This window comes from Rutidosis leptorrhynchoides, chromosome 5 (assembly GCF_046630445.1).
Source record: "Rutidosis leptorrhynchoides isolate AG116_Rl617_1_P2 chromosome 5, CSIRO_AGI_Rlap_v1, whole genome shotgun sequence".
NCBI classification, from domain to species: Eukaryota; Viridiplantae; Streptophyta; class Magnoliopsida; order Asterales; family Asteraceae; genus Rutidosis; species Rutidosis leptorrhynchoides.
The window spans coordinates 130,902,396-130,915,006 of record NC_092337.1 but is presented as its reverse complement, the minus strand read 5'-3'; positions in this window follow the sequence as shown (position 1 = coordinate 130,915,006).

Here is a 12,611-nt window from a genome sequence, read left to right as displayed (position 1 = left end):
TTAATTGGAGCAATTTAAGACATTTAAGAGTTTATGGTTGAGTGTCGAGCATTCCTGTGATGATTCTAAGGAACTTTGATTCACATATCTTCACATGAAATCAACTGAATCGAGTTTTGTAATTTTGGTGTTCAAGTTCATATGAAGATGAAGATTGTTCGAATTGCGAATTTGTTGTGGTGTTTGGCAGTAAATCTTCACAGAAAAGTGTTAATCGCTTCCTAAAGATGCTAGTACATTCGTTTTCGTGCATTATTTGATCGATTCATAAGTTTGTGATTATCACTGTTACGATGAAGATGAAGATGAACTTGCAGATGGCGTGCGAAGTAATTAAAAGTCATTAAGTGTCTAATAACTTAGGGTTTCAAGGATTCACCTTGAATTAGTTTAGGCCTTTTGATTATTGGATACAAATAATGTGATGTTTGGATTTGGATTCATCAAAGAGTAATTTATTATTTATACCTTTTAATTTGTTTTGGCATTGAATAGTTAAATAGGTTCAAGATGTGTTTTGCAAGTGTTAGGGGAAGAAGAAAGTGTGTTTTGCAGGTCTTTTAAAAGAATTGTAAAAGAATTTGTGATTTTAGTTTTAAGAATTTATAAATTAAAAATATATAAATTATAAGAATTTTTGCACCAGTGGTCTCTCGATTTTAGTGAAGAAAAGAGTAAAAAGATGAATTTACCCTCACATGCAAGGCACATGACATGACTTAACAGACTTTTTTAACAGAAAGTTGACGGAGGGATGCGTAATCAAAAAAGGAGATAATAGAGGGACGCTGAAAGCCAAAAAAAAAGCTTGAGGTACGCTGTTAGCTTTTTGGGGTAAAATGGAGGGACCAACAGCACAATTATTTCTTGAATTAAATAAAAAAACTGTCAATTGAAGTTGTAATGCTCATGATTTTAAATAGTTAAATAAATTGTAAGTATATATATATATATATATATATATATATATATATATATATATATAGGCATGATCAATGGGGAAGTAACCAATCGGGGGGAAGCAAATTTTTTTTTCGTTTTTTTGGAATTTTTTTTCAGGCATCAAGATCACACGAAAATATGAACATTTAGAAAAAGACACTTCGTGATGAATGTTATCATTTATGCGGGAAAACGATCGACAAAAATAACATTCAAGATAATATTATTCGTGAAGAATGTTAACGTTTTTTTCTCATGTTTTGTGAAGTAAAATTTAGCCCGATTGTAAGACCCTAAACCCAAGTGTACAAGTGTACATAAACGTCGAATAATCAAACTGTATTAAACTGAAACTCACAGACTGACTTTGAGTGTGTGCGCGCCGCACACATTCAGGGGTGCGCTCCGCGCACTGTCCCTGCGACAGAATTCTGCTTTTTCTATTTTTGAGTTAAATGAAGGGTAGTTTGGTCTTTTCACTTGTTGAACGGTTTGAGGCCACAAAACCTGATCCAATCTCATTTGGATCTCATTCTTCATCTCTTCCACACACTTTCAAACCCTAGAGTGAGAAATAGAGTTTAGAGAGATAGAGCTTCATTTGGAGAAGAAGAAGCTTGAATCAATCGAAGTTGCAAGTGTTAAAGTTGTTCATCTCATTCACGACTACGTTGTGGTAGTATTGGTAAGCTCTAACTCCGAGTTTTCATAGTATGATTAGTGTTCATAATTGGGGTTTTGATTTGGGTGTTCTTGAGTAAACCCACTAGTTGATAATTGGGTGATTGAGCTAGTAAATGGTGTTGATGACCACTGTTGGTGGATTTTGGGTTGGATGATGAAATTAATTAGTTGATAATCATGTTCGGGTGTTAATATCACTAGTTAACTTAGGTTATAAGTGATTAATTGTGTAAGCTTGCAAAATGGGTGTTTTGACTTGAGATTAGGTCAAAATGGGTTTTGTGTCAAATGATGCAAGTAATGCGTTTCGTTGTTGAAACCTCAGGCAAAACATGGTGGTAGAACATAATCGCTAGTTAATTATGATTATGAGTGTTTTGGGCGAGATTTGACTTAGTCAAAGTGGAGTATGTGCAAATGGGTCGAAATTGCACTTATGGTGTTTTTGGGCTTATGCTAGAGTGTTTAGCTTACTTGTTTGTGAATTATCTAGGTGATTTACATTTGGACGATTAGGAGTTCAAGCGGGAGTTGCCTTTCTTGTAATCGAGGTGAGTGGAATATTTATACATATATGTATGTAGTTTATTTACTCGTACGCGATGTGGGCCTTAGGTGCCACATCGTGAGTGTTGAGCGTTATGTCACAAGATGGTGACTTATTGAGGTTATGGGTGAAGAGAACTACGGGTCGGTAGTGTCTCGTTAGGTGCCTCACATGTCAGTGACACCCATGGTGGTTCACGAGGCGGTGACCCCTTAGTAGTTGGTTGGTGAGTCACAAGTTGGTGATACCATAAGTCGGGGAAGTGATTCACAAGTCAGTGACACTTCATAGTGTTCACGAGTCGGTGACAATAGATGGTGAATCACAAGTCGGTGATACCATAAGTCGGAGAAGTGATTCAAAAGTCAGTGACATTTCTTAGTGCTCACAAGTCGGTGACACTAGTTTGTGCTTCACGAGTCGGTGATGCCACATGGCGTTCACAAGTCGGTGACCCATACGTATTAGTGGGTGGTTCGCAAGCCGGTGACACCCTTTGGTGATTCACAAGTCAGTGACACCTTATGATGAGTCACAAGTCGGTGACATCATACGAGTGAGACTCGACGTTATTGGTCGAATACAAGCCGGTAGTACCAAAGCGAGGGAAGGGTTAGCATGTTTATGCCTTGTTTACGTTTAGTATATTATTGTGGTGGTATATATACTAATGATGTTGTTAGTTGTATTTTTTGGTGATGCTAGCTTTTTTATACGTTTGTTTGCTTGGTATTTGTAAGTGGATGCGCGTAGGTAAACTATATATGTATATGTATAAGTATTGCATTCACGAAGCGTTAGCTTACCCTCTCGTTGTTTATATTTTTAGGTACGGAAGCGGATTTGGCACGGTATGCTCGGGATTGAGATGATTTCCCCTTTTGATGCTTGCATGGATTACGTTTGGTTTCGACTTAGGATTGGGTAGTTTATCCCCAAACATCATTCTCGTAGTTGTGTTTGGAACTTAAACTCATGTAGTCGAAAACTTGTATGTTGTACGAAAGTCGTAAAACGGTCGATGTGGGCCCGATGTCGTAAAACTTGTTTTATTATTGAAACGTGTTAGTTTAACATATTATAAAATGTTGTGAAAAGCGTTTAGTCCAAAAGTGTCGGGAAGTGGGAGATCATTTAACGAAAATTGGATATTTTGGACAGCGGGCTGCCAGACCTTGTGCGCGCCGCGCACACAAGGGGCTGCGCGCCGCGCACCATATCTGTTGTAAAAAAAAAATAAAAAATTGTTTCGCGTGTTTCGGTTGGATAACGGGTCGGGTTGTTACACCGATTTAGAGTTTTGGGTTTAGGGTTTGGTGTTTTGGGTTTATTCCATAAACCCAAAACACCAAACCCTAAACCCTAAACCATAAACTCTAAACCGTTCGTGTTAAAAACTTAATTTAAATTCTAAATCTAAACCCTAAATTTAAACCCTAAACCCTAAATTTCTAAACCCTAATATCTAAACCGTATAAACCCTAATATCTAAAACCTCAACATACGCTCGAAAAAAACGATAATTGTTATATATTAGTTCTTCGAACGTTTTTCCGCCAAAATAAAAACATTTATCACAAAGTGTCTTTATTAAATGTTCATATTTTCATCCAATCTATAATGTTCGTGAACAAAGTTTTTTCAAAAAACGAAAAAAAAAGATTTTGCTTCCTCCCGATTTGTTACTTCCCTCTTGATCCTACCACTATATATATATATATATATATATATATATATATATATATATATATATATATATATATATTAGACAATATTAATTATAAAGAGTTATCAATGACTTTGTATCTAAAAATACTTGAAGTAGTGTTTGATTTAAATAATAGTTTAATTATAATGTTGCTTCTAAATAGGGAGATGATACTCACACATCAAAAATTGATCTATACACATCAACTTACTATTATACTTTTAATTTATAATTATGAAGGTTAACTCCCTAGATAAACTTAGGGTTATAACTGTCAATTTTGTGATAAAAAGTGTGAATGGATGTGTGAGTATCACCTCCCTTCTAAATATGTTTGAAGTACTGTTTTATTTAAATATATGTTTGAAGTACTGTTTTATTTAAATAATAGTTTAACTATAGATGGGTGATAAATTAGAATAAATATTTTAATTTAATATGGATGCTTTAATTTTTTTTTTTTTTTTTTGTATTATTCTCAATGAAAAATTTTAACGTGTACCTGAGTTCATTTTTATTTTCGTTAAGAGTTTTTGAAATTGTTGATACGTACGCAATCGTTTGACCAAATAAAAAAAAGGTGTCACTGCAACGGCAGAAGACTTGTTAGATCACTATTGGATTTTTTCTAAAGACCTAAGTCACCCACAATAATAATAAAGTCAATTAAGTAAAGGCAGGTAGTAGGTGGACATTTTTTTATGATACCAACACCGTTTGTTTTCTACCTTTTTGACATGAAGGTGACAAAGTTGCTATTTTTAAGGGAGGTTGGAAGACTATCAAAATTATAAGTGTTCATACTTAGCTAAAATACAATAAATTTAAGTTAATTATGCACGTTTGTCCCTTAAATTAATTATTTATTAGTGCTAATCTTTCGAATAATTGCCTAACAATTACATCTTATACCAACTATACCAAACTAAGGTTTCGATTGTCATGATTGTGGCTACTCACTTGAATGTATTTTAAAGTGGTATAAAATAGTAACTTTTACTCACTTGAATGTATTTTAAAGTGGTATAAAATAGTAACACTTTAAAGTTAAAAGATGACGTTGTACGGATAATCACTCTATAAATGATTTAAAGGTAAGTGAATAGCATGTAATATCATGTGAGCGGAGATGATGAGATATATTTTCACCATAGTAAGGGATAAGGGTTCAAGAAATTTATCTTTATATAAAGGAGAATTTAAAAAATGACCAGAGGCGGAGCCAGAAATCTCGATTGAGAGTGGCTCATATATTTTAAACTAGAAATTTAAATATTACTTTTTATAGTAAATCATCATAGTGTAGTTTAGTAGTTGATCTTCTAAGATCTTTGTAAGAAATCCCAGGTTCAAATTTTTGGGTAGTCAGAGAAGGGTTTGGAAACGTCAAAGATAATCCGGTTTTGTTTAGACCACGTATATAGAGTTAAACATTCGTCCTCCTAGATAACCCGAACATTAAAAACTCCATATCATTTGTAAAGAAGTATCATTATAAAAAAAAAAAAAAAACAAAAAACAAAAGTGGAAATTTATTTTTATGTGTACATTGAAAGTTAAAAATGACTTGCTGACAAAAATTACTTCTTTGAAGTTGTTGATAAATATAAACTCAATAACAACTTCTTCAAACTATAATGTATCTTCTAATTTTTTAAAGTAATTTGATTTATAAAATCTTTAAACAATGTAAGTTAAACTAGTGTAAAAAAATTGATTTATAAAATCTTTAACCAATTTTCAGTATGTTAGATTGGTATATGTGTATATGAGGTTAAAATATGTGGTATTAATTGATTGTTGACTATTTCATTAAAATTTAATAATTAAAACAATTGGCGTTAAATTGATACACTATCGAATACAAGTGGCTAAAATATATATTTCAATAGTTTAAGGACTTAATATGATAAGTATTAAAATTGTTTATCTTCTTCACTGGACTTTTCACAAAACCCAACTGCAATTCCCCAAATTCGAATCATATTTTTTCTTCATTGAAATGTAATTAATTAATGTATACACAAACATGATTAGGGGAGGCTGGGCACCCCAATGCCCCCTACTGTAGCGACCCGACAAAATCGTCATTGACGGCGCCGCTAACTTAGGTCCCGTTACGTGGTCGTAGTCCCTATATGAGACTCGTTTGACCAAAATTACGTCGCATTCATTTGAAAAGTACAAGACTTACAAAGTTTAGTTTACCAAACGGATCGACAACAAGTTTAAGTTTACAAAAGTATAAAGTATAAATGAAATAACTTGCGACATAATGTAAGTTGAAAATCACGGTTGCTATAAATAGCGTAAGTCTGTAGACAAATGTTTGAATCCAAAGGTGCTATCACTAGCGTATGTATGTATGTATGCTTGACTCCAAGCAAGTATGAGTGTACGCGGAAGCATGTAACAAATAGCCAAGTATGAACCTGAGAAACATATAGAAAACTGTCAACGAAAAACATTGGTGAAATCATAGGTGTTTTAGTAAACGTTGTATTTGAACCACAAGATTTAATATAAGATGATTATCAAAATCATTTGCATTCTAAAGTTGTTGTTTGTATTCCGGGCACCCAATTATCAAACTTAACTGTTTTGCACCCTTTGCGTAGTGTTAGAACATACACTAGACCCGAAAATATATTTCATCCGCTAACGGTAGCGAACCGTCCGAATGAGGCTCGTCAAGCCCATGTGATCACATAATATAAGTTCACGTTTACACCCTGCAAGTGTAACTAATGATAATTGAATTGAGGCTTTTTGTTCAAACCCGTACGTGAAATGTTCATTTCCGTACTTGTGTTCAAAGTGTAAAAGTATGTAGTATAAAACCGTATATGTTTCTCATCCCATGATTTAAAAGTATAAAATTTTTTGAAAGATGGGACTATGATCTCACCTCGAGTGTACGAGTATAAAAGTACTTCACAAAGTAAACGTGTGCATGATAGTTGCTTAGCCTTGACCTAAACAAGTAAGTTGTATCAATTAACCGGTTACGACGCAAGGTCGGGCGAAATGTGCTCAATTAGTCCTATGGCTCGTTACGACTCGAATAGTATAGCATGTGAATCACATTGCCAAGTTTCATGCAAGAATCAAGTATAAAAGAAGATTAGAACGATTGCATAAATGTTTGGTTAAGTTTAACTAAAAGTCAAACTCGGTCAAGTGAAAGTCAACGAAAAAGTCAACACGTTCGGGTCGGGTCCCGAACTATTTTTCTGTGCTAATTATTCATATATAAGCATGTTAGAACAAGTTTCATGTGAATCGGAGGTCCATAGCATGCCACACATTTTTCGTATATTGGACAAGCAAGACAGAATCAAACCATGCCTATTGTCACGCCGCGACAAAGGCTGGCCGTGCCGCGGCGAATAACGGGTGCTGGTACCTGGTCAGTCTCAATTGTCTAAGTCCCAAACCCAAAATTCAAACAAACACAAAACACAACCCGTAAACACTTAGAATACGTATCTTATATCGTTGGAAAGCTCTTTTGACAAGGAATACAACTAATCACTTTTCATCAAGCAAAAATATCAAATACAATAACCGAAATCTCGTCAAGTGATCATTAAAGGTTTATTTTCAAAGTTTCAAGTTCATCAAATGCATTTTAAGTTTCGGGAATCCAATTCACACATATGATATGCCGTTTTGAAGGTAATGAAACATACATTACAACTAAACACTTACTAATAACATTTCATGGCATTCAAAACATCGAAAGTTCATTTTAGGTCTATCAAACCCTAATCAAAATTCACCAAAAATCAATAATCATGTTTTTAAAGTTTTCTTAATCAACCTATGCATCAAAACGAAGCTAGTGATACTAGTAACACAATTAAAACATGAACTTCAACAATTTAACAACATTTAATCTTCCAAAATGCAAGATTAAGCAAACCCATTTCAAATGTTCAAACTAGTTACTCAAAACAACAAATCGAGCAAATAAAACATATATTCATGTTATACACGAGCCATAGACACTAACTAACACCATTTCAAGTCAAAAACACGAATTTAGAGAAATCTAGAGTTTTAGAAATGTTACCCAAATGTGATGAAATTGGTACCAAAATGTAGAGGATGAAGAGAGGATCACGAATATGTAATTTGTTTTGACGTTTGCTTCCTTGAAAAGATTTGGATGATGATTCTTTGTTGAGAGGATTTGAGAGAAAAAGGAAGTAGTAAGAATGGTGGTGGGTGTTCAAATGAATGAGTGGTGGAGATGGTGGGTTGACTAGTTGACCTAGTCAACTAGTTTGCCCACTAGCTAACTTTGGTCCCTCGAGTTTAAAGCGGGTGCGGGAATTAACCAAACGAATTATTTTAAAAACGCTAGAGTAAATGAGTGATCTTATAATTAAATAACGGGAATATTAAGAACGTAAGTTAACGAAAGACACGAATTTAGATAACAAAAGATATTATCTTAAAAAAAAGACGGTGTTAAAATAAATTTAACGGAAAAACGCGGGATGTTACATTACCTACACCTTAAAACAAATTTCGTCCCGAAATTTAGTTGGAAGCAATAGTTGATGTCTTTTCCTCGAGACCTAGTGTTGTCAATTCTACAATTGAGTGAAGGTACTTCCTTTTTATTTGGTCATTTTTTGGCATTTCCACGAATCTGGATAGTCGGGGTTTACATTGTATTAAGGCTTGGTTTTACGATTCAATATTTCAACCGATTCTCCTAGGAAGGAAAGTTTATCATCGATAGTAGGCTCGTCGAAGAGGATAACAAGTTCTTGTTTCGCAAGACACCTCTTTAAGTTGATACATGGAATGTAGGATGAACGGAGACTCAAATGAGTCGGAAAAATCTAAATGGCTAGCAACGGGTTCAAAACGCCCCAAGATTTCAAAAGGATTAATAATATCGCAGATTTAGCTTTCTACTTTTCCCAAAACGGATTACACCTTTTCAAGGTGCGACTTTTAACGTTACGCGGTTTCCCACATGGAATTCGAAAGATTTACGTCTAACATTGGCATAGCTCCTTTGGCGACTACGGGCCGTCTCGAGCCTTTTTCGAATTGGAACGATCTTAACGGTTACTTCATGAATGAGTTCGGGTCCGGTGGTTTGCTTGTCACCTACTTCGGTTCAACGATTAAGAAAACGACAATTATGGCTATATGAGTTCTCGAAAGGTGTGGCGTTAATACTCGGATGAAAATTATTGTAGTAAGAGAATTCGGCTAAAGACAAAAACTTTCCCCCAAGTAAATTTGAAGTTGATAACGCAAAATCGTATTATGGTTTCCAAGGTTTGAATCGTATGTTTGCTTGGTCCTTCGGGTTGTGGTTGATATGTTGTACTCAGGTCTAAACGTGGCCCCGAGGCTCTTGTAAGGCACTCCGAAATCTAGAAGTGAAATGAGGATCTCGATCCGAAATGAGGTACAGTTCTGTAAGGTATATTCGAACAAGTTTGTTAGGACTTGAAAACGTTTGTTGGAACAAGTTTTTGTTTCTCAAGAATTTCGCGCCGCGGAAGATTTATCGGTTTCTAAAAACGTTCGTTAGGACTATTCACCCTCGTGGCGAATGCTAGTATAGCGTGAGGAGTCTCTCCTTCCATTGAGAATTTAGATAGAAGGTTTCTTTATACGAAAGTACGTGTGTAATGCGGAAGAAGTTTCCGCCTCGATATGAGCATAACAAGCATATTGTAGTTCGTCGATAAAACTGTAAGAAAACGAGATAGTATACACGTGTAACATATGTTTGGAGTCGAAAGAATTTGTCATTCATTCGGAAGCATAAATATGGCTCGACAATAATCGAAGGTGTGTCCTTGGTACGGTTGTTATCAATATTCTCGGAGTTTTCGGATACCTAACAAGAAAGATGAAGTCATGTACATGGCACATGGTGGTGAATAGGTTGATCGAGTCCAACCACCATCACGTGTCATTAGAACTTTGGTATGACTTACCATAATGTAACCACGTTGATCGAGTGTCATTATATTACGCTAACTCATACCTCCATTCCCACATCACTCCATAGATTCAAGTTCGTGTAATCATAAAGATCTAAAATGAACAAAGTGTAACGACGTCTCAAACGTGACTTGTATTGAATCGAAAGAATTAGTGCGACTCTAAAGAAGCGTTCCCCGAGGGAAGTGTATAAATGATCGTTCACATCAATGCAGTTCAAGTCAAACGATAATGCCTTTAGGCACGAAAAGAGTAACGAATCATGATAACAAATAGTACGCAGCCGTAGTGATAAGCATTGATGACGATACTCACATAGAGTAGTGATGGTAGTAACAAGAAGTGGTAGATAGTAAGGAACACCGGTGTGACACCGATAGTAAGTTGAAATGGTGGCGAATAACAATCTGGGAGACAGAGTTCCCGAACAAGTGTGACTAATGAAGTCGTTGTCATCCTTACGCGCATGAATCTCGAATTTACGTGTGTTACCAGGATACGGATTCGTATGATGAAAGTTTGGTACCATTATGGAGTTCACCTAAGAAAGATTTAAGTATATATGCACAAGTAGTCAAGTAAGTGCTATCTATAGCAAATGCAAGTCAGGATGCAATGATTAACTATCCGGTTGTAGTCTAGATTCACTAATGCGTCCTAACGACTCTGTCAGACACACTAATGTACATCCTAGTTCCCTACAACCAACGCTCTGATACCATCTGTAGCGACCCGACAAAATCGTCATTGACGGCGCCGCTAACTTAGGTCTCGTTACGTGGTCGTAGTCCCTATATGAGACTCGTTTGACCAATAAATTACGTCGCATTCATTTGAAAAGTACAAGACTTACAAAGTTTAGTTTACCAAACGGATCGACAACAAGTTTAAGTTTACAAAAGTATAAAGTATAAATGAAATAACTTTCGACATAATGTAAGTTGAAAATCACGGTTGCTATAAATAGCGTAAGTCTGTAGACAAAAGTTTGAATCCAAAGGTGCTATCACTAGCGTATGTATGTATGTATGTATGTATGCTTGACTCCAAGCAAGTATGAGTGTACGTGGAAGCATGTAACAAATAGCCAAGTATGAACCTGAGAAACATATAGAAAACTGTCAACGAAAAACGTTGGTGAAATCATAGGTGTTTTAGTAAACGTTGTATTTGAACCACAAGATTTAATATAAGATGATTATCAAAATCATTTGCATTCCAAAGTTGTTGTTTGTATCCCGGGCACCCAATTATAAAACTTAACAGTTTTGCACCCTTTGCGTAGTGTTAGAATATACACTAGACCCGAAAATATATTTCATCCGCTAACGGTAGCGAACCGTCCGAATGAGGCTCGTCAAGCCCATGTGATCACATAATATAAGTTCACGTTTACACCCTGCAAGTGTAACTAATGATAATTGAATTGAGGCTTTTTGTTCAAACCCGTACGTGGAATGTTCGTTTCCGTACTTGTGTTCAAAGTGTAAAAGTATGTAGTATAAAACCGTATATGTTTCTCATCCCATGATTTAAAAGTATAAAAGTTGTTGAAAGATGGGACTATGATCTCACCTCGAGTGCACGAGTATAAAAGTACTTCACAAAGTAAACGTGTGCATGATAGTTGCTTAGCCTTGACCTAAACAAGTAAGTTGTATCAATTAACCGGTTACGACGCAAGGTCGGGCAAAATGTGCTCAATTAGTCCTATGGCTCGTTACGACTCGAATAGTATAACATGTGAATCACATTGTCAAGTTTCATGCAAGAATCAAGTATAAAAGAAGATTAGAAAGATTGCATAAATGTTTGGTTAAGTTTAACTAAAAGTCAAACTCGGTCATGTCAAAGTCAACGAAAAATTCAACACGTTCGGGTCGGGTCGCGAACTATTTTTCTGTGCTAATTATTCATATATAAGCATGTTAGAACAAGTTTCATGCGAATCGAAGGTCCATAGCATGCCACACATTTTTCGTATATTGGACAAGCAAGACAGAATCAAACCATGCCTATTGTCGCGCCGCGACAAAGGCTGGCCGCGCCACGGCGATTAACAGGTGTTGGTACCTGGTCAGTCTTAATTGTCTAAGTCCCAAACCCAAAATTCAAACAAACACAAAACACAACCCGTAAACACTTAGAATACGTATCTTATATCGTTGGAAAGCTCTTTTGACAAGGACTACAACTAACCACTTTTCATCAAGCAAAAACATCAAATACAATAACCGAAATCTCGTCAAGTGATCATTAAAGGTTTATTTTCAAAGTTTCAAGTTCATCAAATGCATTTTAAGTTTCGGGAATCCAATTCACACATATGATATGCCGTTTTGAAGGTAATGAAACATACATTACAACTAAACACTTACTAATAACATTTCATGGCATTCAAAACATCGAAAGTTCATTTTAGGTCTATCAAACCCTAATCAAAATTCACCAAAAATCAATAATCATGTTTTTGAAGTTTTCTTAATCAACCTATGCATCAAAACAAAGCTAATGATACTAGTAACACAATTAAAACATGAACTTCAACAATTTAACAACATTTAATCTTCCAAAATGCAAGATTAAGCAAACCCATTTCAAATGTTCAAACTAGTTACTCAAAACAACAAATCGAGCAAATAAAATATATATTCATGTTATACACGAGCCATAGACACTAACTAACACCATTTCAAGTCAAAAACACGAATTTAGAGAAATCTAGAGTTTTAGAAATATTACCCAAAT